Here is a 27,793-nt window from a genome sequence, read left to right on the forward strand (position 1 = left end):
GAAGCAACCTGAACTGAAAAGCGGTAGCATATAGGCCCATGGGGCCTAAACCAACTGATCAGAGAGAAGCTATGTGGAAGCGACCGAACTGATCAACGGTAGACTAGGCTCTACGAGCCGGGACCTAGGCTAAGCCAGACGCTAACTAACCTCACAGTGACAAAACATATAAATATATATAATAAAAATGAAAGAAAGAAGGTAAAAAAGCAGGAGAAAAAATCCAGGAGTGTGCGACTAGCCCGAAGGCGAGTCTACCACTCAAAGCTAGTCAGGGGCCGATACTAAGAACCTGGACTAGGGTCTGGATAGAAAAAGCCTACAAAAGGTGAAATACATACATGTATGACAACCTGAGTAGACCTAACGACGCGGATAATCAAAATAGAGCGTAAATAATAAGGGATGTTCTAGGTATGGGAGACCAAGAACGAACCCAACATGCGGCAGGACCATGCTGCCATGCTTCCAGCCCCCGAGAACGTATTTGTAACCAAATAAAAAACGCAAAATACTGTCTCGGGGACGGAAAAAACTCGCTAACCGTAAATACTAGTACTTAACTTAGCTGCTGCAATAGCTGCACGCTCCATTATCGAAAATCCGAAGAAAGGGCACAAAAATCACAGAGAGAAAAATAACACGTGTGACTCGTGTGAGCTAACTGAAAAGGATGGCCACCAGAGGCGCAGCAGTCGCAAGCATGGGATGGAGTAGTAGTAGTACGAGCTGCTCTCTCTGTGGGACGGCTCCCCTCTTGGAGGGTTTTGTAGTGGGAGATTTCTATTGGCATTTGGCTCGTGGTAGTGGTCTCACTCGCCTAGTGTTCATACCGACACCCTCCTAGAGGGTGAGCGAGTCAGTTATACTGACCTTTTTCTTTATTTTATTTATTCTCTGGTATGTGTTAGTACATTTACCCTAGAAATAATAGATTAAAGGATATTTCGCTGGCGACACGAGCCAATCGCCCAGAAAAATATTTTAAATACCACTACTGAGTTCAAACTCAAAATGCTTATGACTAGCCCTAGAGTTTTACAAAGTTATAAACAACTTCTTATGTAATAACTTACATCAAATTAATAGGAATTCTGTCAATATATGCAGTTCTCTCCCTATTTCATAAAAGAAAAAATTTACCTGACTTACCACAAAAGTAGAATTGCCAGGCTGAACTTTAAGTTCTGTGAGAACCCAAATTCCATTTGTGAGCTTGATTGACTGATAGAGCATGTCTTGGCCTTCCACATTACGTTTGGCAATTGTGAACACATTAGAACTCTGTAACTTGTTGGATATCCCATCTGAAGTAAACAAAAACAGAAGAAATATATAATCATATTACCATTAATCACTCGGCATGAATCATTTTAATAAGCAGCCAAGTAATTTCTAAGGTGAGTGATATACTAATGGCCTAGCAGAAAAAATCTCGGCAGTACTGAAGTTATAAGAAACATGGGAATGCTCCATCCGTGCAGTAATAACTTGTGAACATACCAATTTACCTGAAATGCCATCAAGCTTGTACTAGAAATGGTCGAGTAATACCTAAAACAGTATCGTTTTGTTTATCGGAATGAAAGCACCCACTTCAATTCAAGAATATTTTTACATACTAACCCTTAGGAACTGGGGTAAAAAACCAATATGTCTTGTAACACTTCCTTTAAGCTATCACCAGTTTGTAAAGAGAGATGATTAAAGAAATAACATATCCAATTTTTATTTTTTGAGTGATTTCATTACAAAAAGAATGATCTTCACTCTATGACCTGCGCTTTGAATCAGTTCATTAGTGGTGCACAACACCTAACTCGCTTGCAAACTAACAAACATACGCACAAACAATTAGAAAAGTTTGAAATTGATTAAAGACTTGTAAAATAAAGATAATGCTAAATTAAGTACTAAATATTACAAAGGGTCACATCTGACTCTAAGAAAGATTAACTTTGTTGTTATTTAAGATAAATACTAAACTTGTTGTTTAGTCTTTGCAGTTGCTGACATGACAACCTTAGCGCATTACTCGCAACAACACACCAATACTTCCCTCTTGTACCTGCTCTTCCATCTTCACTGTTCATAGTTAAAAACCAATGATAATATGTATTACATATGCAGTACCCGAGGCTGGGGAAACTTTGAGGTTGGCCAATTTAGAAAAACACATCAAAGGAGAGATGGAGATATGCAAATGAACATGGTGTACGAAAAAAAAATTCTAAAATATTTTCCCAACCTTCCATGAGAAGTTGAAAAAATTACAAATTCTTAATCAATTTGTATTTTTCATAGCTAACAAACCTTCAGTCTTAACAATAGGATAATCTTCTAGTGCCAGCTGGAAACCAGTTAAAACAATATAAAATTGTAAAGCAAGGAATCTGTGGCATCTGGCAACTCATGTGTATACAAGGTGGAAGCTAGTCACCAACCGGGCTTGGAACCTCGTGACACGTGGGTCTTTCTTTGACCACCTTGGAGAGTGGTGCTTGCTTTTGTGCTCTCCTTCCCAAGCCAGTTTATTTGTTAGCCCTTGATTTATTTGAGCTTTGCTTTCAGTGTATGTGTGTGCCTGCTTGTCCTTTATCATGGATTCCGCCAAGAGTTCTAGGGCCCATCAATGCATGTCTGGGTGTTTCAGGTTTTCCATGTTCAAGGTTTTTGGCGCCTTCCATTACTGACCCCCATACCACTCGCAGTAGGTGCCGTTCCAATTTTTGTACTATCACTAACCCTTGCCCGGAATGTCATTTCTGGCCTGTATCGCAGTGGAAGGCTTTCTACAAGAAGAGGGAGCACCATAGGGTATCTACTTGTCCTTCTTAGGGGGGTTTCTCGCCTCCCTGGGTGGACAATTCAGCATCCCCTTCTTACAGAATTTTTCCCTCTGCATACTACTATGTATTTCTCTCTTCTTTCCCCCTTTTGACCGACCGATCTATTTTTTGAAGTCTTCTCAGTTACATTTAAGTAATTCTTTATTCTGTCTCTTTCTCTTTGTTCTGAAATTCCTTTTCATGAACAAACAGTGCTTTTTATTTGGACTAATACAACTCTCGATTGTGTCTGTTTTAGAACAGCGCATTTACAGTTCAATACAGTAAAGGTAAAAATAAGTAATTGATTAAAAATAATCTACCACTAACTCCAAATGAGAAAGAGAAAGATAGAGAAAAAAGTTGTCTTTATATAAGTATTAAACTAACTTTCAAATGAAATCAAAGTTACTGTAATTTCATTTACAAGTTAGCTTTGGGGGTCTAGCTTGTTCTTGTCATGGCCAATCTCTTCCGGGTCGTTCTCTTGTGCGTTGTTCTTTATCTCACGACTGTGTATGTGATTCGTCACATGGCTGTATACATGGTTCGTCACACGATTGTGTACGTGGTTCGGCTCAAGGCAGTGTATGTGATTCGTTGCTCGACCATGTGCCGGAGCCCTTTTTCACGGGATCTTCCGTTGTTCGAGGGCTCAGTATTGCCAGCGGAAGGTGATGTCCGGCTTCTAAGGGAAGTTTCTCCAGTGGCCTTAGGGAAGGTTGAGGATCCTTCTCAGCTGTCAACTTCATGTCATCGTTCTCCATTACCAGAGCCAGAGGAGGGGGAGTCAAGAGTTTCCGTCTTCTTTTTCAGAGGTTATTGATCTTATTCGTGTGTTCAATAATCTTGAGGGGAGGACACATACTCAAGTCTTCCATGACCTCTACAGGCATAGAGGCGTTGCTCGGTCTGAGGCAAATACTAGAGCTTTGTTTGAGCTCCCTTGTTCTGAGCATACACAATCAATTTTGCAGCATATTAATGCTTTGGTCTTGGGTTGGGATGGCTCCCTGCACTCTAATAGGTCATCTAAGCTTCTCCCCCTCCTCTCGTATACAGCATAGGAAGTACTGTTCAACTACTGTTGTTTAACTGATGCCTGACACCTTAATTTGGACATGATCAGTTTTAAAGCTGGCTTGACCCTGGATCAGGTAAGGTCTGAGGGACCATTGATGACTTCTCAAGAGGCTTCTACTTTGGAGTCTACTGAGGTGGCCAGGATAGCGTCGTGTCACTCTGATGGGGGTTCCGTTAGCTCGCCCTCCTTTATCAGGTTGCTGCAGTCTGGGGTTAAAACCATCTCTTACCTGGGTCACCTCAGTGCTAATTTGTGGGCCAACCTGCTCCTGATTAGGAGGGATGCGGCCTTGTTGAAGGTGGCAGGTTCGGTGGATTCTGAGTCCTTGTTGTCTCTCTGTAATGGGGACCTCCTGGAATCACAGCTTCTCTTCCTGAGAATGCAATTAGAAAATGCGATAGACTGAGGGCGTGCAAATACCAAGGATAGGCTGGTTCAGCAGGCAGTCTCGAATTAAGAGGCTCGCTCTTGCCCTCCACCTCTTCCTCTAAGGCAGAGTAGGTCAAGGTTCAGAATGGAGACACCCCAAATGGCTTTGGCAGCCATAAGGGAGAATGACTTTATGCTGTCAATAAACTTCAAGGGTACTTACTTCCAGATTCCAGCTCACCCTTCGTCCAAGAGACTCCTTAACTTCAGCCTTGGAGAGCAACTGTTCCAGTTCAAGGTCCATTCCTTCGGTTTGACTACAGTCCCTTAAGTGTTCACTAGGGTCTTTACCTTAATTTCGACTTGGGTTCATGCTCAAGGGATTCACCTGTTTAGATACCTCAATGATTGGCTGGTCTTAGCAAGTTCTAGAGAGAAGCTGGTTCGGGACAGGGACCATCTTCTCTCGTTTTGTTAGATCCTAGGCATTGTGGTAAACCTGGATAAGTCCAATCTGCTTCCAGCCAGAGGATTCTTTACCTGGGTATAACTATAGATACAGCAACTTTGAGGGTTTTTCCATCAGACCAGAGGTTGCAGAAGTTCAGGTCTATGGGATGCTCCTTCCTTGCACAATCTGAACAGCCAGCTCTCCAGGGGCAGGTTCTTCTCGGGATCTTATCATCTTTCAAGAAGCAAGCTGGTGCCTCATGGTCGACTCCATGTTTGCTGTCTGCAGTGGAGACTGCAGAAGTTCTAGTCCCCAGCAGGCAATTCCCCTCAGCAACAGGTACTTCTGTGAGAAGAGACCTACAGTGGTGGTTGGAACCAGAATCTTACAGCAGGAGTCCCTCTATATTCACCCCCTCAGGATTTACTCCTGTTCTCGGATGCTTCCATCGATAGTTGGGTGTTCATCTCAAGGTATCTACTGGCTTCGGGTATTTGGAGTGCGGAGGACACGCTGCTTCACATCGTGTTGAAGTTGAAAGTGGCTTTCCTAGGTCTGCAGGAGTTCCGGGAGGGTAGAGGGTCCCCTGTTATTCTGATGTGAACAAACAGAGAGGGGCTGGTGTCTCGAGATGCACCAGTGGGCGATCGACAACTCGGTGGAGCTCATGGCCAGGTACATTCCAGGCAGGAGGAATGTGGTGGCCAACAAGCTAAGTCGTCGGAGTCAAGTCCTAGGTATGGAGTGGTCTCTGCATCAGGATGTAGCGGACAGGCTGTTTCACCTTTGGGGAAGACCCATGTTAGACCTCTTTACTACTCACTTTAACAGGAAGCTGGAGTCTACTCTTTGGTGACCCCAGATCCTCTTGCTCTGGTGGAGGACGCTCTACAGCATCCTTGAGACAATCTCAAGGTGTATGCTCCACTCCGTTCTGCCTGATCCATCAGGTCCTGAACAGAGTAATGAATTCCAGGAATCTCAGGATGACCTTGGTGGCACCTCTGTGCCACAGGCAGAGTGGTTCCCAGACTTCCTGTCTCTTCTGCAGAGGTTCCGAGAAATTTATAACATGGCACAACCTTCTTTGCCAGTATCGCGTCAAAAAGTTCCACCAATCGGTAGGGTCCCTATAGCTTCACAGCTGGAGACTGTCAAGTATCTCCTGCGGGAGAGAGCCTTTTCTCGCAAAGCAGCGGGCCTGATGTCCAGCTATCTCACAAGGTTTTCGTCAGCGGTTTTCCAGAGCAAGTGGCTGTCTACTGTGACTGATGTCGTTGACGGGGTTTCCACTCAGAACTTTTGTTCAGCAAATAGCGGATTTTCCAATCTTTCTGTCTCAGCTGTCAGAGGCTACATGGCTGCCTTAGAGATGGTCCTCTGCCTGAAGGGTATAGACATCTCTTCATCCTGGGAACTCTCGTTGTTGTTCAGGAGTTTTAAACAATCCTGTCCACCAAGAGAACTCAGACCTCCGACGTGGGATCTTACTCTGGTCCTGTGTAGTCTCGCTCAAGCTCCATTCGAGCCACATGTCGATCGTCAGACAGCAATCTGACTAAGATAGTTTTCCTGCTGGCCTTCGCTTTCTCGAAGAGAGCTGGAAAACTTCATAGCCTGACTTATAATGTTAAACACACCAGGGGTTGGGGGTCTGTGGCCTTTGAATTTGTCCTGGAATTTATCCCTCAGTGCATGATGATAGATTTGCCTTGTTTTCAGTTCCCTCCCTGAATGAATCTGTGAGCAGTGATCCACAGCAGTTATTGATTTGTCCCATCAGAGCTCTGCCCTACTATCTAAAAAGGACTCATTACCTAAGGCCTAGGTGTCCTAGACTTTTTGTTAGCACAGGCTGGTCCAGAAGGGAAGTGCCCAAGAACACCATTTCATTCTGGCTCCGTGAGGTGATTAAACAGACATCAGAGGAATGAGTTCCTCTCTGGCATTTAAGAAGAACTTGTCGGTTCATAGGACTTTGAATGCTGGTTCCTGGCTTCAGCAAACCATATTCACTTCCTTTTATCTGAAGGACATTCCCCACAGGTCCTTGGACACTTTTTCCTTGGGTCCGGTGGTGCCTGCCCAATAAGTTGTGTAGCTCATCCAGTGCCCCTGGAGGGACAGTTTGTATCTCACCTAAGATGATTGTGTGGGAGAGACAGTTTGTTGGTCTCCTTTCTCTTTTTTCCTTTCTTCTTCCTGCGGGCAAGTTGAAGAATAGACATGTCATATACTGGAACTGGTCTGATACCGGTGAGTGTGGCAGCCATACTGGTTGTAGTTATTTGGTTTGTTCCTATACAATAGACAAATCTGCTTCTCAGTAGCACTTACTCCTCTCTCTGGCAAGGGGAGGGAGGGGTGGTAATAAACCCCTGTGGCCTACATGGTTTGTTGCTTGAACAGACAGTTCTCTCTTTACCTTCCACGAAAACAATGAATCTGGACTTGTCTCATTGTGTTTAATACCAGCAGGCTGAGTTTTTAGATACTCAATTTATCAATTCTCTCATGAGCTCAGACCCCTTCTTTACAACTGGATCTTTTAGGAAGGGTGGTCAGGTGTACCTCACTCCAAGTAGTCTATCCTATTGTCAAGACCAAAGGTTTGTTCAATGTATTAACAAATAACAAATTTTTAATCAATTTGTATTTTTCATAGATAACAAACCTGAGGTCTTAACATTAATTGATCACCTCTAGTTGCCCTTCTCATATCCTGGGTTGGAACAAGACCTTGTGGGGCCTCTTTTACAAGACGACCGTAAATTTGACTAAGTTATATGTTTTTTCTAAATAAATAAATTTATTTTATTTTGTAAAATTATAATTACAGCTGACACAATATCAAAACAGATAAGAAATAAGTAACAAATTCTGAGCATATTTGTTTTTAAAATATTCATGTAAATTTACCAAGAATGAAAGTGGTTTACGTGCTTGCCTACCGATTTGGTAGTCCCGAGTTTGATTCACCACTCTGCCAATGTGGAGTCAGAGAAACTTGTTTCTGGTGATTAGAAACTAATTTTGCAGGATAACATGGTTTGGATCCCACAATATGCTGTAGGTCCCATTGCAGGGTAACCAATTGGTTCCTAGCCACCTAAAAATATCTAATCCTTTGGGGCAGCCCTAGGAGAGATGCTAATCTAAGATATACTTAACTTTTTGCCAAGAACAAAGACGCAGTACTTTTATAACTGACATGCGATCATAAAAGATAATGACTAAAACCAACAGCAACCCCTTGGTATATTTATAAACAAATTCATAAAAGACTTCATGTGAGACAGGGATGCAGTAATACATCCTTCTAGAAGTCAAGATCACAACTAAGCTCCTGAGCTGCCCAATCTCTCATCTTAGCCAGTCTAAAAGTTGTCATTATTGAATCTATGGGCTATAGAATTAACAGCCCCTCTTTCCTGCCCGATTCCCCCAAATCTTTTGCCACATAATGATATTACTCACCACCTAAAAACCTGTTATTACTACTCGTGCGAGGGTATCCATCCATTAACGGTTAATCGGGTAGTTTACAGTTTAACGGGCCCAACTACGCAACAACCAAATCCCTCCGCATAGGTAAGTAGTTCGACCTCGACCCGACACAGTAGGATTCTCTTGGTTAGGAGTACATCGTCGATAACTAGAGGTTAGGAGTAAAATTTTGTCCCCTGTAACCCCTTTCGCAAGCAAGCGCAGCGCAAAAATTCACGCTTGCCAGAACAAATGTGCTTGCCAAGAATCTTTCACGATGCAGACAAGGTGTGAAGTGCCGTTCCGCCACGCCAAACTGAAATCAGGAATGTCCAAAAATTGACCGCTAAAAATTTTTTTTTATAAGTTTTTGTCTTGTTGCCATTTTTGGTGTATCCCTCCACCTATTTTCTTGTCAGAACTTACCGCCATCTAGCGGTAGGTCATAACTAGAAAATTGGTTGAAGATAGGGTGGGCCCGGTAAACTGTAGCCGCTCCGGTTAATCAAGTTATAATATAAAAAATAAGGAATATGTCACAACTAGTATCAACTCTAATGAAATATGAAAATAGTGATTCAGTAAAGAGAACTGTCAGAAAATTTACCATCAACTTCAATATATCTGAAATGCTCTGAAACATGGAAGACGAGGGAGAAGGTTAAAGAACCACCAAAATACCATAAACTCATAAACTCCCAGTTTCAAAGGAATCAGTTCCCAATACCACAAGCACACACACTGACTGTACACTTTAACTGTCTAGAAAGGACAATTTCCCACTAAACACATATACATATACACAAGCTTCTCAGGGCTATTATATCCTAATAATAGTTCAATTACCCTTCTTAAACCCATATATAAGTATATTGCTTTTATATTCTTTAATGCAGCTTTTCCCCTCTTGGGGTTTGGCAAGGAACATATTCTCAATACAATTACATCCAGGGTTGTCAAGTTCTTGCATGTTTAACTATAGATTATTAACAATGCACATATGAAACCCATGTTGGCAAGTGCAGTACTACATACACTGCTCTAAGTTATAATAACACCATCACTAACTCCATTGTTGTGTGATGTAAGGGACCTCAAATGTTGAAGTACAGTAGTTACATGTATTAATTTTTCTTAATATGATTTATAATGGGTACAACTCAATACGGTGGGGCCTCAGTAATCGCTGGGAACTGCCTACTTTTACACTTAAAACACCAAAGACGTCCTATCTATAAAAATTCTTAAAGGCTAACTGCCTATTTTAATACTAGTTCAAACACCAAATATACCTTAAACTATCATATGGGCACTCGCCATTGATCCAGCCTAGCTTATGTTGATTGATGATACACATGCACTTACTGCAAATTGCAAATTAAAACTAGTATAGCAAACACATTGCATGCTTTTATTAGTAGCAGTAGAAGGGAGCTGTCCTTGAATTTGCTCCCTTGCTCATTTTATTCACCTTTGTTTTTGTGTGTTTAAGGTTTGTCTCTATAATGCCTATTTTCAGTTTCCCCCCTCATCAGATCTGCAAACAAAAGTATATTAGCTAATAATTCCTTTCCTGTTATGGCTGCTGCACAAAACTACCTATTTCGTGAATGAATACATTTATGATGAAAAATGATTTACTGTAATGATTACAGTACCATATTGTAATACTAATGAACAAACAGCAAAATACAGTTATAAAAGTCTATTTTTGTCTTTTGTTTATGTTCTGAGAATCAGCTGATGGAGCTCATTACTAAAGTCCCTATAGACTCTATTTTAGAATATCTTGGTAATGAACTAACTCGGCATGAATTACCTCTACCTGTAAGTCACATTATTTCACTCAATAGGTTGTGCATTTGTGATTGTAAGTTTATATTCAATGGTGAATTTTATCACCAAATATTTGGCATGGCAATGGGCAACCCTTTATCACCACTCCTCTCAAACTTGTAAGTGGAATTCTTTGAAAAATGCTATTTACCTAATATTTATATTCCTATAAAGTGGTATAGATATGTTGTGTTGATGATATTTTAGCTGTTCTGCCTGCTGGTATTGATGTAAATGATTTACTCTCTAAATTAAATAACCAGGTACCATCAATTAAGTTTACTCTAGAATTGGAGAAAGACAATTGCCTCCCTTTCTTAGAAGTTTTGATACACAGAGAACCATTTCAATGTAAATTCAGTATTTTATAGAAAACCAACCAACAACCTTAACTTATATTAATTTCTATTCAGGCCACCATCTTCACATCAAAATATCAATTTTATCTTCTATGTTTTTACGAGCATTGCACATTGTCAGTTCCCTATATTTGGATCAAGAAACTGAATACATAGGAAAAATAGGGAAAGATTTATGTTATCCTTCACATATATTAAATAATTGCTATAATAAAGTCCACAAAAAGTTTTATAGTGTAAGTAACACGGAGAAAGAAAATTCTAAGAACATTCTCAGTTTGCCTTATTTTAATGGATTTGAAACCATTAAATCATTGTTAAAAGCCTTTAAGGTCAACCTTGTTTTTTTCCTATAATAACACACTAAAAGGAATGTTAATAAAAATGACCCCAGGGAAAGCAACAACATAATATATAAAATTCCATGTATGGACTGCCCCTCTTTTTATCTTGGACAGTCGAGCAAGGGCTTAGAAGTAAGATTAAAACAGCATAAATATTCTGTCAAAACTGGGCAAACATCTAATGCAATATTCATTCATTTAAGTGAAAACAACCACCGGATAAATTGGATTGGTAGTTCAGTAATTGCAAGATCAAAAGATGTCTTAGCACAAAATCTTTAGAATCTGCCATAATACAAACTTACTTCCCATTGTAATTTTAATATTAGTCGTGGCCTGTTTCATTTAGACCCTTGTATTTGTGACATGTTTAAGAATGGCCTCAAAGATATAATTACAGACTTAAATACAAATTAGTTGCCTTAGAGATATTTTCTTTGTATATGTACGTTTAATATGTTTTTGTGAATAAGTTTTTGTTACCAAAGATTTGAATGTGGTCAGCTATTGCCCTGTATAATCCTTTAATTGTCTTTTCCCTGTGTTTGAGCAGTTGGACTTAATCTTTTTGTTCTTGAATTGTACCCATGTTTGTGCTTGTTTGGAAAGATTACTCATTCTCCAGGTGTGTTGGATTCTAGGTACTAATCTCTTTATAATCCCTATCTGTCACTTATACGGCCTCTCCTGTACTCTCAATTTCTCATGTAAGTCAGTTCGTCTGCTAAGTAAAGGACGTTGAGTCGAAAGATCTTGCAGAAACTCCGTTGTTTATCTTTCCTTCGTGGCTTATACCTATAACTATTAAAATGTGTGATAATCCTTGATTCAACCACTAAACTTGTAATGAAGCACAGTTCAGTAAATCAGAGAAAGAATTAAAAAAAATGGCAACATGTACCTATAGTAAATGTCGGGGACAATCTGTTCTTTTATACATTGGTACCTCGTTTGTTGAACGTTTCTGATGTCGAAATTTCCGTTTTTCGAATAATAAAATTTTCAAGAAAATTTTGTATCATTTATCGAACAAATGCTCTTACTTCGAACTGACTGATTATCTAGTTTATACTTGTATTCGATAGCCTACTGGGTCTAAAAGTTAAACTGTGTTCATCTTTTTTCTCTTTTACAATACAGGCGGCCCTCGGTTAGTGGCAGGGGATCCATTCCTGGCCGCCAGCGCCAACCGATTTTCGACGCTAAGGCTTCTTTAAAGCCTACAGCCGCAGCACATCATCTTCCGAATACTAGACCAGTTAACAGCGCCCCAGACCAGTCAAACGGCGCATAATCCCACAATGGCGCAATAAGTAAAATTATACTTATGCAGTATAGTACTATAGAATATACTGTACAGTAGTACGTACAGTACATTATAGGTTATATAAATATGTACTGTAAAGTGAAAAAACCTAACTTTAATCCTTTGGGGTGTCTAGAGTATGAAAAGTTATAATAAGGTTTTATACAGTGTACAGGTAGCTGTAGTGTTCAAGTTCCAATAATTCGTCTTAGATAATCCGATTTTATGAGACTAAATTATAATAGCCTAACTTTATCCCATCTTCTAGTTACATGAGTTCAAAAACAACAAAAGAGAATGATGAAATCATGGTTTTTTTTAACATTATACAGCCATGAACAATCCGAACGAGAAACAACTTTTTTTTTCGAAGTATAACCGAATTGGATAACAACATCCGTTTGGCTCGTATTTCAATCATTGTACTATAGTACACTATTACTGTAGTTGTTAAATATAAATACGTTACGTAGAATAAGACTGAGATATCTTAATGAAATAACTTTATTCGCTATAGATCAAAGATCAATATATATCAAAGATCAATATAGATCAAAGATCAATTGGGAGATATACTGTTAAATTTAAACCTAGCTATAGCTGAAGCTGAGAAAACTGTTCAAGCTTGCTAATGACCATTATCGTGCATCGCAGATAAAACTCTCGTAAACGTAAGCCATCAAACATAACCGTAGATAAAATTGAAATAAAACAATTTTAATCAAAACTAATGTGCTTGAAAGAACACATTTTACTGTTGGTTTCACGCCGATATAAGATAAATAACGTAAAGTTCGTATTACGATGATATAAATTTGGAAAATTGCAAACGGAATCACATAATTTTTTTACCAAATAAGCTGCTGCCAAAGTAAACTTAAAAAAAAAAAAAAATTAGTTCACAATCACAAAGAGACATATTCAAGTCATATTTCACCTAAAAACATGTTGCTATAAGGAAAAATAACCTAGTCTCATATTAATTAAGGTCAAGTATCTAGATATTCATTTATGCTAACTAGAAGCAAGAAAATTCGCTCAGAATTGCATTAAATATGGCGAAACAAACTCATATTCGCCATCAGCTGATTTCCAAACCAAAACATTGGCCGCTCTGCGGAATACTAGCTTACATTTACCGAAGTATTTTTTATAATACAATAATAGATGAATACATACAATATTATTGGATACAGTGAAGTAATGTATAACTTTTTCAAAGATTTATGGAAAAGATGCATATTTACTATTTATTTTGTGCTTATCTTAATTTTTGTCACTATGCGGCATCTCGAGCTCATGCAGTCGTACCTCAATTTTTTAATCGAGTAACAAAGCAAAATATCGACCGAGTTCCACAGTTATATTTTCCACTTCTATCCCATGGAAAAAACAAACAAAAGTTGGCAGTGTTGCAAAATTCAAATCTATATGCAAGTTTTAGTCTTTTTAAAAATCAATTTATGCAACAATTTTAGATATAATTTGTTATAAAATGTGATTCAATTATATAAATTAAAATTTTATTATTCAGGTGCGACTGAACAACCTATTGTCTTCATCATGTGAAGGGCTGTTACAAAGACTTCAAATGGACATGCATAATGCCATTGTATTATATTTATGTGCAAAAATAAAAAAATACCCTGTAATACATTTTTCATACACATTTTAAACGTACAGTAGTACCTCGAGATATGAAATTAATCCGTTCTGAGGCGCCCTTCGTATCATGAGGTTTTTGAATCTTGGACCACATTTTACATGTAAAATGGCTAATCCGTTCCAAGCCCTCCAAAAAACACACCCCAGTAAATTATATTTCCAGGCCTAAAACACATGTTCTAGGGTTACGACGCCGATCCGACGGAAGAAATATGACTCCAAAAAGGCAAAATACTGTACATACTTGAGTAATATTCAACTGCATGTAATGTTCAAACAACCCCATTTTTACTGCATATATTAGGACTTTAGCATATGTCCCCTTAGCATAAGCCTAGCCTATGTTAGCGGTTGCTACTGTAGCCTAGTCTATGATTCTGACATCTAGACCCAAGAAGCTAAAAGCTTAGAATATGCCAATAAAATGTATAAATAATCAGTATGTACTCATTTCAAATAAATTATTAATTAATCATTAACTATAATACACACACACACACACACACACACACACACACACACACACACACACACACACACACACACACACACAAAAAACTTCCAATCGATTGTTTACATTCAGCTCTTACCATCTTACGAGTACCGAACAAACGCCAAGCAATCATTTTTCCTAGGACACAGCAAGCTATAAATTTTCATTAGTATATCTCCTTCAACTAATGAAAATACCAAACAGTATAATAAACCATTCATTTCTATTCTTTATTCTATCTTTACCTAATGGAGATACGTACAGAGTTACTGACAGCTATAATGAAACATATACGTAATGTAATATTAAAACAGAAGAATTCTAAAAAATACGTATTTGCTGGCAGTCTGATTTATTTTTATATTTTTATATCTAATTCACAATTTTTTTTATTAAATGTATTGCATGTACTCATTTCAAATAATTATTCACCCTTAAATGCCGAATGGACGTATTAAACGTCGAGTCAAAATCTCCCCCGATTCCGAATGGACGTACCATACGTCGGCTCAAAGTTTTTTTAAAAATTCGCGGAAAAAAAATACTTATAGGTCTACCAGCCAAAAACTTGGGGGATGCTGGGAGTTCACGGATCAAGGCGTTGTTTTTTTTACAATCGTTACGCAGGCGCGCAAGCGCGAATTTCTTTCTTATCGCACTAAAAAAAGTATCAGTGACACATCTCAAAAATTATTCGTCACTTTGACATAATTTTTGCACTGTTTTAAATTATCGTTACATGAAATATTATATATGAAAATGTGCGCAATTTCATTTAGAATACAACAAAAATATAGTCATGATTGTAACTTTTATCAGTTTTGAAATATTTCCATATAAATAACAATAAATGCCAAAATTTCAACCTTCGGTCAACTTTGACTCTACCGAAATGGTCGAAAAACGCAATTGTAAGCTAAAACGCTTATATTGTAGTAATATTCAACTATTTACCTTAATTTTGCAACAAATTGGAAGTCTCTAGCACAATATTTCGATTTATGGTGAATTTATGAAAAAACTTTTTCCTTACGTCCGCGCGGTAACTCTTCCGAAAAAAATCATACATGCAATTGTGGTAATGTTTGCACCATTTTAAAATTAGCCGTTACATAAAGTTTTATATATGGAAATGTGCGCAATTTCATGCACAATACAACTAAAAACAACCCATGGTTGTAGCTTTTATCAGTTTTGAAATATTTTCATATAAAAAATGATAAGTGACAAATTTTCAACCTTCGGTCAATTTTGACTCTACCGAAATTCTAAGCTAAAACTCTTATATTTTAGTAATATTCAATCATTTAACTTCATTTTGTAACAAATTGGAAGTCTCTAGCACAATATTTCGATTTATGGTGAATTTATGAAAAAAATAAAATTTTTCCTTACGTCCGCAGGCGGTAACTCTTCTGAAAAAATCATGCGTGTGATTGTGGTAATGTTTGCACCATTTTAAATTAGCCGTTACATAAAGTTTTATATATGAAAATGTGCGCAATTTCATGTAGAATACACCAAAAAATAATTGAGTTTGTAGCTTTTCTCATTTTCAAAATATTTGCATATAAATCACGATAAATAAGAAAAAAACCACGTTCGGTCAACTTTGACTCTACTGAAATGGTCGAAAAACGCAATTGTAAGCTAAAACTCTTATATTTTAGTAATATTCAATCATTTACCTTCATTTTGCAACAAATTGGAAGTCTCTAGCACAATATTTCGATTTATGGTGAATTTATGAAAAAAACTTTCCTTCCCTCCGCGCGTGGATTCTCCACCATAAATCTCCGAATTGCGTACATCGAATTCTCGGAAAATTTGCTCCGTTTCATATTAGGCATTTCATAGAGTTTTATATATGAAAATGTGCGCAATTTCATGTAAAATAAAAGGAAAAATATTTGAAGGTTGTAGCTTTTCTCATTTTCGAAATATTTGCATATAAATCACGATAAATAGAAAAAAAAAACCACGTTCGGTCAACTTTGACTCTACCGAAATGGTCGAAAAATGCAATTGTAAGCTAAAACTCTACAGTATCGTAATATTCAATCATTTGTATTCATTTTGAAACAAATTGGAAGTCTCTAGAACAATATTGAGATTTACGGTGAATTTTTGAAAAAAATATTTTTTTACGTCCGCACATTACGAATTCGTACATATTGTGATAATATTTTCCTGGTGTTGCTTTTATTGTTTTACAATGTATTATATATCAAAATGATTGCAATTTAGTGTACAATACAACGAAAAAAAAAAAAACTCGTTAGCTTTTACCGTTTTTTGCACAGCGTGATTTTAATACAATTATGTATGAATTTTTTTTTTTTCGCTACCATATATCGCATTATTTACATATGATAATGATATTATTTTTCCTTTCTGAGAATTGCATACTAAACCTCAGGCAATGACAAAAAAAGGAGCCAAAAATGAACTCTTAATCTTCAAAACTAAGCGCGCTGGGATTTTTTGAAAAAATTATTTTTTTCCGCTTCCGCGCTCACTCAAACCGGCTCCGGAATTCTGGGGAGTTTTTTATTTTTACCGCTTCGGCGTTTAAGGGTCAAGTAACCATTAACTATAAAAAAAAAAAAAAAAAAAAAAAAAAAAAAAAAAAAAAAAAAAAAGCTTCCAAACTTCTGTTTACCAGCACTTATGAGTATCGAACGATCGGCAAGCAATCACTTCACACAGTAAGCCATAAATGTTCATTATCTCTTCAACTACTGAAACTACCAAAACAGTATAATAACCATTAATTTTTATTCTTTATTCTATCTTTACCTAATGTTTTTTTTTTTATTAAATGTGTTGCATGAATAAGTTTTTCAATTTACAGCATCCTTTTACCAACAGAATACTTAAAGCACAAGGGGTAGATGCTGACCAATAGGAGAGCAGGATGGGGTGACTAGCATCAGGAACCAATGGGAGAGTGGGAGGATGGTGGCGAGTTTACTTAGCTGGCGGCGCGGGAGTTTTAAAATTGTTCTCGGTGGTCCGGACGAATCTCAGGACTTTACAGCAACAACCTTTCGTATCTTGATTGGTATGTAGAGCTGTAAAATTTTTCATGTTTGCTTTCGTATCTCGAGTTTTCGTAAGTTGAGCCTTTTGTATGTCGAGGTACCACTGTAAATGCATGAAAACTTATAACAAAAGCTGAAGTTTCATTACAACAAAAATCTGTAGTTTCATTAATAAAATGAGTTATAATTAGCTCCCAAATTAATAAAATATAACCACATGAAGTCTTTGTAAATGCACTTTTCGGAACAGCGGCGGTCAAGAATGAACGTGAAAAAACATCCTCTGATAACCTGGAGGTCAGTTACAAAAGCTGCCTTAATTTGTATCATATTTACGTACAAAAATAAAAATACCCTATTAATATATTTTCATACACACTTTAAACATAAAAGCACAAACATTTATAAAATCGACACATGGATCACTAAATTTGCGCTTTTTTAACTCAAATATTTTCTGAACGAGACTGTAGGTTGGTGACGTTATGGCGATCTTCATACATATTTTTTATGTTAATGTTTCGTGAATGAATATTCATTTATGATAAAAAAAAAATATTTACTCTACTGATTACAGTACCATACTGTGATATTAATGTAACCACACCAAAATAAAGTTAATCAATGCATACTGTAAAGTGTATTTTTGTCTTTTGAAAATGCTTTCCCCAAGGAATGTTTTCCTCTCATATACTTTTATTATGAAGATATGCAAACAATAATACGATAATCTAGAACAATTATTGTTTGTACAACTGCATTGTTCGAAGAAGTTATTTACTACCAAAATGATAATGATTTTTGAATTAAAAATTAATTTTAACCCAAATGTTATTACAACTGTAATTACACTATTATTAAAATTTTGAAAGGTTATTGAATAATAAAGGTAACTGTGAACGCAACAACCATAATAAACTGGATGATTACATTTTGTTCATTCGCCACTCAGAGTTAAAGATTGATTTCATTGACATGGAATTATTCCTTGAATAGGCTATTTATTATGAAGATATGTGGTCCAGGGAAAAACCTGTGGCTAACTGAAACCGTGATAGCAGATCCACAAATGCAGATCCACAATTAAGCGATGACCAACTGTATAATAAATGTTGTCATTTTGTAAACTGTCATTCACTAAGTGCTCTAATAGTAGAACTAAGAGGGAAAAAACAATAATAATCACCTTCATCACTATCACCAACATATAAATGTACCTTTTTATCTTTTTACATCCTTACGAGTCATTAACTGTCTGCATTTTTTCTATACACATGCTGAAATAAAAAGGGTGATATTAAGTTGAAAGGGATAAAAAAATCAAGGAAGCATGGCAAAATTTACCTCAGGTCACAAAATGCACTAAACTTCACAAATACAGATGAAATGATTGCCATAAATGCCACCTTTATACACACAAAATGAATGAAGTCTAAAAATGTTGCCCAAAGAGCATAAGTGAAAAAAGAAGTTCTGTCAATGCAGGTCAAAACATAAGGGTAAATATTGTTCCTGGAAGCTAACTGGTAACGGACTTTCCACTAGTAAATCATACCAGGAAATCAAAATTCTAAGTATCTGTTGAAAAACAAAAGGATTCACATGACTAATACAGACTGGACACTGAGGATGTGATCATGGCCATACAACGGAAACTGAAGGGAACTATATTTACCCGTAACTGATAAGCCATCTGTGGACAAGATAGATATGATAAGAATGTATATCAAAAACATATTAATCATAGATATACCCTAAGCAAATATCTCATGTAATTTCATATTCTCTACTGTTAACTACATACTTTATACTCATATAAATTCCACTTACTTTGCTTTAACAAACTACCTTATAATTATGTGAAAACTGTTAAGACTAGCTTTTAGTAACAAAAAAAGAATAAATGCTAATAGTACATTTAATGACAATTACAAGCCACATGGACACACACCAGATTTGAATCTTAAGACTCAGTGGATGAACAAAAGCAGCAGTTCTTGTGCTACAAAACACTTTTATATCAGACATAAGAATATTTTCCTTCAAATATCAAATAATAGACAATGGATATGACCTCTAAGAAAGAACTGGCTCCAGCTAAACATGTACTTTCCTGAAAATTACTACTCATGCTCAAAATCCTTCAAATACGAAGCTTTCTAATTCACCTAAAAGAGTAAAATTTTAAAAATCTGTTGAAAATGAAAATATTTATAGCGAAGCCGTTCAAATTCTGCGAGTCACGTGCTGCAAAACATATTAAATCTATTGTCTTTAAGTATTTTAGATGTGGGAGGGTTGCTGGTATCTGAGAGAAGGGGTGGGGGAGGGGGGGGGAATGCTTGGAGGGAAAAAACTACTATTCCTCCAAAGGGGGAATGCGAGAGAAAGATTTCCTGCTCAGCCATTAGCTAAGACGGAAGGCTCTGCCTCATGCATTTGTGACGTCATAGCGCAGTGTGTATGAATGATCATTGCCATATGTATTATTCAGATCTGCGAAGTGTATTCTGATCATCTGCATCATGCAGATTTGATCATTTATTTTTTTCTATTGTTGAAATAGGTTTTGATGAAAATGACTAGTAGAAGTAATTAACAGAGAGAGAGAGAGAGAGAGGAGAGAGAGAGAGAGAGAGAGAGAGAGAGAGAGAGAGAGAGAGAGAGAGAGAATCGTTCGATCTAAACTTTTAAAGAAACTGTCATTTCAAGTTGAATTTTGAATTTTTATCATTTCTTTTTAAGAAATTGTAATTTCATATCAAATTTTGAATTTTTGAGAGAGAGAGAGAGAGAGAGAGAGAGAGAGAGAGAGAGAGAGAGAGAGAGAATCATTCGATCTAAACTTTTCAAGAAACTGTCATTTCATGTTGAATTTTGAATTTTTATCATTTCTTTTTAAGAAATTGTAATTTAATACAAAATTTTGAATTTTCATCAGTTCTTTTTTTATCATAGAATAAATTTATATGAAAACGATTACATAGTGAAACGTGCCGGACAAATAAACAGACAGGCGCTCGTAACCAGTTTGCTAGGCCTAACGAGAGTGAAGACACGCATGATCCGCTAGTCCCCAAAACCTCAAATGGTTCACAAAGCCTTCCTTCAGCAGAAGAACTCTTCATGGAGGATGAGATAGAGGAGTTTGAAGGTTTTTTGGCAGAGGATAGGTAGAGGAAATTCCATCCAAAAGGTTTTTTTAAAGGAAATGACTGTATCGTACAGTACACTTGCACCCAATGGTGGCATTGTTTACGTGTGGGAGTTTTCACCATCCTGTGTGTAATTTTAAACTTTTTCAAATTATTAAAACCTTTTTAATGTTTTATTTATCCATAAGAACAATTTCATATTAGAAAAAATTACAGTATAGTACATAGAAAGTATTGAAAATGGGTATTATAAAAAAGTTTGACTGGGTAAGTTGCCGTTTGCCTTGGCCTTTATGGAATTATTCCCATAAGGTATGTGTTTCGAAATATGATATTGTTATGATACAATAAAGTTTGTTCATACTTACCTGGCAGATATATATATAGCTGTATTCTCCGAAGTCCGACAGAATTTCAAAACTTACGACACACGCAGTGGTCGGCCAGGTGGTTAGTACCCATTCCCGCCGCTGGGAGGCGGGTATCAGGAACCATTCCCATTTTCTATTCAGATTTTCTAGTGCCACTGTCCCCTGAGGGGAGGTGGGTGGGTACTTGATTATATATATCTGCCAGGTAAGTATGAACAAACTTTATTGTATCATAACAATATCATTTTGTTCATGAAACTTACCTGTCCAATAGATATATAGCTGAATCCCACCTTTGGAGGTGGGAAGGGACAGAATAGAATGATTTAGGAAACACATTGCATGCAGATGACTGACATCTTGGTTCCATACCAGTTTAGCATAGCTGACTTCGTGATTACTGTCACCCACGTCGGCTTTTGCTTTGCTAGAGTCACCAGCAAGGTAGTGACCTGTATAGCTGGTGAGTTGCTAGATGATCTGTCAACGGGAGCGTGACCACAATGTGACTACACCATATTGACCATACCACGAGGGCTAAGAGTAAAATATATCACCACCTGACCAACCTAGCCAAAGTTAAGGATGTTTAACTAAGGCTTAAGAATGAGAAGTCCACCACTGGCGGCCGACCCAACAACTATAATTAACCCCTTCGCCACCGGGACGTACACATGTACGTCTTTTATGGTCTAATAATAAAAGACCGCGATGTACGCTTATACGTCTTTCATCCCTCCTCGAAAAACAAAGCTGTTTTCTTTAGCTTGGATGGGTAGCAGACACAGTATTCTGTACGAGAGAGGTGCTTAAGCTCCACCCACTATTTCATTTTAACCAATGAGTGTTCGACTGTCGTCGTGACGTCATTTTTATATGGTATATCAGGAGGGGTACTGGGCTATCATATACCATTGTGCCTCAGGCTTTTATGAATGAAGGATATCACGATTTTGTGAGTAAATCATGGTTATTTGAATTCTAAACTTTTTTCCCCTTTCGATTGCAGTTATTTTATGTTTTTTTTCTTTCTTTTTTTCCAGCGTCATGTCGGATGATAGCGTTTCAGAGTCAGGGTCTGAGTATCTGCCAGATTTATCAGATGATGATTGTAGCGACAGTGATGATAGTTTCTTAGAGGATGACAGTGACAACGAGTGTTTGGAGGAGAATGAAGCTATTGTTGATGAAGAAGGGCGGCGGTTCATAACCGATCCATTTTGTGACGTACGGCCAGACCCACCCCCCGACTACACGGAGGTGACAATATTATCTCTCCTTACACACCAGATTTCACCTGCCCACGAGATGCATTTTGTTATTTCTTTTGTGGTGATGTAATTGACACATTGTGTGAATGGATGAATGCTCGGGCAGATGAGTATTTTCGCTCAACAGGAAAACGTAAGGTGAATGGACTTCTATGGAGGCCTGTGACTCGTGATAGATGTATGTTTTTTATAGCTTGCTGATGATAATGGGGGTGAATAAAATGCCCCATATATATATATGTATTGGTCAGGAGATGCCATGGTAGGGGGTTCCAAGGATATTTTTGTAAAGAAGTAATGTCTCGAGCAAGATTTCTTTTGCCTGCTGAAATTCATGAGGTTTGCTCCATTAGACCAAGTGGATAAGAAAAGGCCTAAGACTCGTATTGAACCCTTTTTTGACTACTGCGCCAACGCAGCCAGAGACTCTGCTCACACCAGGGAAGGATATTGCAGTAGATGAGGCACTGATGCTCTGGAAAGGGAGACTGGGATTCAAACAATTTATCAGAACAAAAAGATCCAGATTTGGAATAAAGGTTTTTATACTATGCCCTTCAGATCCAAATTGGAATGGCTATTCGTGGAATTTCGAGGTGTATTATGGGAAGGATACGAGTTTTTCTGTACCTGACCCAGTTGCTGCTAACCTATCCATATCAGAGATCATCGTAGTTCATCTAATGAGGAATTTGCTTGACAGGGGACGTCATGTAGTTACGGATAATTGGTATACCAGTTATCGCCTTGGTAATTACTTACTCACCAGGGACACATCACTTACTGGAGTTGTACGAACTGGCAGGGGACCCCCTAAGAAACTTATAAATGAAAAACTCTCTAAATATCAGTCAACTTTTGCAAGGAAGGGCAACACTCTCGTTGTCAGTATATGGACAAAAAGGAGGTCAATGTATTGACAACACTGTATTCAGCTGGCATGGTTGAGAAGTGCAAAACATTCTTCGGAGATAAAACTGTTTTTTATAACAAGCCACTTCATATTGAAAAATATAATAGTCTGATGGGGAGCGTTGATATGGCAGACCAGCTGCTCGAACCATATGCCTTTGGAAAGAAATCCCTTGCCTGGTTCAAAAAACTTGGTATACATTTTATCTTTCAGATACTGCTGAACTCCTACTTGGCCTACAAGAACCAAAAATGCTATAAGAAAGACTTCATGGCATTTATCCTTGAAGTAAGTAAGGGTTTGGTATTTCAACCATAGTCCTGGTGGCAGGGCCATCCTCGAAGCAGAAGAGGAAAAGAAGTCACAGAAACCCACGAAGATGCCTTACATGAGCGTCATACATTCTGGGTTCGATTTTAACCCAAGAAACAGAAGAAATGTCGCATCTGCACCAGGGACTTCAAGAAGAGGAAGGATACCATTTACCACTGCCCTGGGTGCCCTGGGGAGCCTGGACTATGCTCAAAGGAACATTTTATAGCTTGGCACTCTCATGCACATAAAAAACGAGATTTCGAGGAGGGCCCCAGGGCTGGGTCTTCGAGGCAGTAATAATCAACCCCTCCAGCACAAGCACAGCAGAGGACATATTTTCGGTATTACATACATACTGTTTTATGAATACTGTTTTATGAAAACTACTTTAATTTTTTCTACACTTACATGTAATTTGTATTATTATCATTATTGTTTTTAATACTGCTAGCAGTAGTATTACTGTTGATTCTTCTTCTTCTTCTTCTTCTTCTTCTTCTTCTTTCTCCTCTTCATCATTATTATTATTGTTGTTGTTGTTGTTGTCATTACCAATTGCCATAAACATTCATTGATGTATACGCTGTTTCCTTATGAACCCTAGTACTAACTGTTTCCGTAAGAAAACTAGTACTGCTATTACTACTGCTACTGTTTTACTAATACTTTACTACTTTTTCAGCTGACTTTATTTCTACTACTTTACTACTATTTCTACTACTACTTTAATAAGTGTTTTTATTTCTGCAATTACTTTTTCCACTAAATATTCCTCTTTTTTCAGATATCCTTATTATATATATATATATATATATATATATATATATATATATATATATATATATATATATATATATATATATATTTTGCCCATGTGGTAAACAATATTCATTGATATATACACAATATTTTCACATAAGAATATAAAGGAAAAATATGAATACATAAAATTTATGTGGGAGCAAGTGATGACCGATATACTCGCAGTCGACAGGGGGTCTCATGCGGTATGCAAGCGTTATCGGCAATGCAATGGGCCGGTGGCGAAAGGGGTTAAAAGCTCTTCCTAACCATTTTCTATAGGATAGGATGAGTGGTACTTCTTGCCCCCAAGATTGTGTCTGCGGACACGTATGGCCCTAGCGAGCAGCAGATCTCATATGTCGTCTTCACATCCCGCAGGTATTGTGAAGCGAACACAGAGTTGCTTCGCTAAAACGTGGCACTCAGGATGTTACGAGTGCTATGCTCTTTAGGAATGCCTCCAAGGCCGTGCCCTCACCTCGTGAGCATTTACTTTAAAAGTTTCAAATCCTTGTCCAAACATGACGAATGAGCCTCTCTTGAAAAAGCTCTTTAAAAAGAATGCCTGGGCGTTCTTTGACATGGGCAAGTCTGGCCTTTTTACAGAACACTGCAGATTGTCCGAAGGACCTCGACTTTCCTTAGTTTTATCTAGATAAAACTTGAGAGCCCTGACAGGGCACAGGACTCTCTCTGGATCTTGCCCAATAATTTGTGCCATCCCCTTGATCTCCAGGCTTCTGGGCCAAGGGTTAGACGGGTTTCCATTCTTAGTCAAGAATGAATGGCTTAGAGAACACACCGCATTATGTCCTCTAAAGCCAATATGTCCGTTGATGGCTTAAAACTCACTAACCCTCTTTGCCGTAGCTATAGCGGTTAGAAATAATAATAAGCCTTTCTGGTCACGTGCTTTAAGTTCGCAGAAAGGAAAGGTTCGAAAGGCTTCGACATCAGGAACTTCCAGACTACGTCTAAGTCCCATGTCGGAAGCTTCGAACTATACAGTTTCGAGATTTCAACAGACCTCACAGATCGTGACGGGCTTTGCCGTTAGACAGATCCAAATCTCTGAGTCTAAAGGTCGTCGACAACATACTTCTGTATCCTTTAACCTTCTTACGCCGAAGCGGTGAAAAAAAATTGTCTCCCGTGTGCCGGAGGTGTTTCAGAGTGAGCGCGGAAGCGGAAAAAATATTTTTTTCAAAAATCACAGTGTGCTTAGTTTTCAAGATTAAGAGTTCATTTTTGGCTCCTTTTTTGTCATTGGCTGAAGTTTAGTATGCAAACCATCAGAAATGAAAAAAATTATCATTATCATATATAAATAATGCGATATATGATAGCGCAAAAACAAAATTTCATATATAATTGTATTCAAATCGCGCTGTGCGCAAAACGGTTAATGGTAACAAGTTACTTTTTTTTCGTTGTAATGTACACTAAATTGCAATCATTTTGGTATATAAACACATTGTAAAACGATAAAAGCAACACAGAGAAAATATTATCACAAAATAATGCATGAATTAGTAACGCGCGGACGTAAACAAATATTTTTTTCTTTTTTTCAAAAATTCACCATAAATTTAAATATTGTCCTAGAGACTTCCAATTTCTTTCAAAATGAAGACAAATGATTGAATATTACTATACTGTAAGAGTATTAGCTTACAATTGCAGTTTTCGACCATATCTGACGAGTTAAAGTTGACCGAATGTCGAATTTTTTTATATATATATTTTTTATATGCAATTATTCGGAAATAAGAAAAGCTACAACCTTCAAATATTTTTTCGTTTTATTTTACATGAAATTGCGCACATTTTCATATATAAAACTCTATGAAATGCCTAATATGAAACGGAGCAAATTTTCCGAGAATGGTACGTACGCATTTCGGAGATTTGTGGCGGAGAATCCGCGCGCGGAAGGAAAGATTTTTTTTTTAAATTCACCATAAATCTAAATATTTTGCTAGAGACTGAATTTGTTTCAAGATGATGATAAATGACTGAATATTACTAGACTGTAAGAGTTTTAGCTTACAATTGCGTTTTTTCGACCATTTCGGTAGTCAAAGTTGACCAAACGTGGTTTTTTTTTCTATTTATCGTGATTTATATGCAAATATTTCAAAAATGAGAAAAGCTACAACCTTCAATTATTTTTTGTTGTATTCTAAATGAAATTGCGCACATTTTCATATATAAAACTTTATGTAACGGCTAATTTAAAATGGTGCAAACATTACCACAATCGCTTGTATGATTTTATTCAGAAGAGTTACCGCGCGGACGTAAAGAAAATGTTATTTTTTTCATAAATTCACCATAAATCGAATATTGTGCTAGAGACTTCCAATTTGTTGCAAAATGAAGGTAAATGCTTGAATATTACTAGAATATAAGTTTTGTTTTTAGCTTACAATTGCGTTTTTCGACCATTTCGGTAGAGTCAAAGGTGACCGAAGGTTGAAATTTTGGCAATTATCGTTATTTATATGAAAATATCTCAAAACTGATAAAAGCTACAACCATGGGTTGTTTTTAGTTGTATTGTGCATGAAATTGCGCACATTTCCATATTTAAAACTTTATATGACGGCTAATTTTAAATGGTGCAAACATTACCACAATCGCATGTATGATTTTTTCGGAAGAGTTACCGCGCGGACGTAAGGAAAAAGTTTTTTCATAAATTCACCATAAATCGAAATATTGTGCTAGAGACTTCCAATTAGTTGCAAAACTAAGGTAAATGATTGAATATTACTAAAATATAAGAGTTTTTAGCTTACAATTGCGTCGACCATTTCGGTAGAGTCAAAGTTGACCAAAGGTTGAAATTTTAGCAATTATCGTTATTTATATGAAAATATCTCAAAACTGATAAAAGCTAATATCATGAGTATTTTATTGTTGTTTTCTAAATAAAAATGCGCACATTTTCATATATAATACTTCATGTAACGGCTAATTTACAATGGTACAAAAATGATGTCAAAGTGACGAAATAATTTCCGAGATGTGTCACAGATACTTTTTAGTGCGCAAGAAAGAAATTCGCGCTTGCGCGCCTGCGTAACGATTGTAAACAAAACAACACCTTGCTCCGTGAACTCCCAGCATCCCCAAGGCACGTGATTCAAAAGTTTTAGGCTGGTAGCCCTATAAGTATTTTTCCACCAATTTTAAAAAAACTTTTGTAAGTCGACGTAAAATACGTCCAGTCAGCACACGGGAGACAAAAAATGTCGACGTAAAATACGTCCAGTCGGCGTAAGAGGGTTAACAGACGGGACTGCCCGCTTATCCACATTCCTCAGACGGAAAGGGAAGACGGCAATCTAATTCACAGAGGCTGAGGTGGAGGAAAAGCCATTCTTCCTGCACCATCTGCAAAAACGGCCCACTCCGGTTGGTACACCGCAAGATAGGAAGGTCTTCTTTGCCTTGGCAATAGCACTTGCCACTAGTCTTGAAAAGCCTCTCGCCCCGATCAACTTCTCTATAGTCTGAACGGAGTCAGACTCGGAGCGGAGAGGTTTTGTGGTACCTCTCGAAGTGGGGCTGTTAGAGTAGAGCGACTCTCTCGGGAAGGGTCCTTGGAAAGTGCGCTAGGAAGGACGTGACCTCTGTGAATCAGTCTCTCGAAGGCCAACATGGAGCGATCAGCGTCATGCTCGCTCCCTCTGA

General features: G+C 37.5%; 1 long non-coding RNA gene and 1 pseudogene across 1 annotated transcript; one reads left to right on the top strand and one right to left on the bottom strand.

Annotated features, from left to right (window-relative positions):
- The window catches only part of LOC135224485 (AP-1 complex subunit beta-1-like), a 191,584-nt pseudogene that overhangs the window by 127,918 nt on the left and 35,873 nt on the right, over nt 1-27,793 (top strand).
- On the bottom strand, nt 1,159-18,961 carry LOC135224989 (uncharacterized). The gene is made up of 3 exons (XR_010316860.1): nt 18,941-18,961; nt 18,452-18,542; nt 1,159-1,307 (listed from the first exon to the last, which is right to left on the bottom strand). It is a non-coding gene; the product is annotated as an uncharacterized LOC135224989 (long non-coding RNA).

This window comes from Macrobrachium nipponense, chromosome 12 (assembly GCF_015104395.2).
Source record: "Macrobrachium nipponense isolate FS-2020 chromosome 12, ASM1510439v2, whole genome shotgun sequence".
Taxonomy (NCBI): domain Eukaryota; kingdom Metazoa; phylum Arthropoda; class Malacostraca; order Decapoda; family Palaemonidae; genus Macrobrachium; species Macrobrachium nipponense.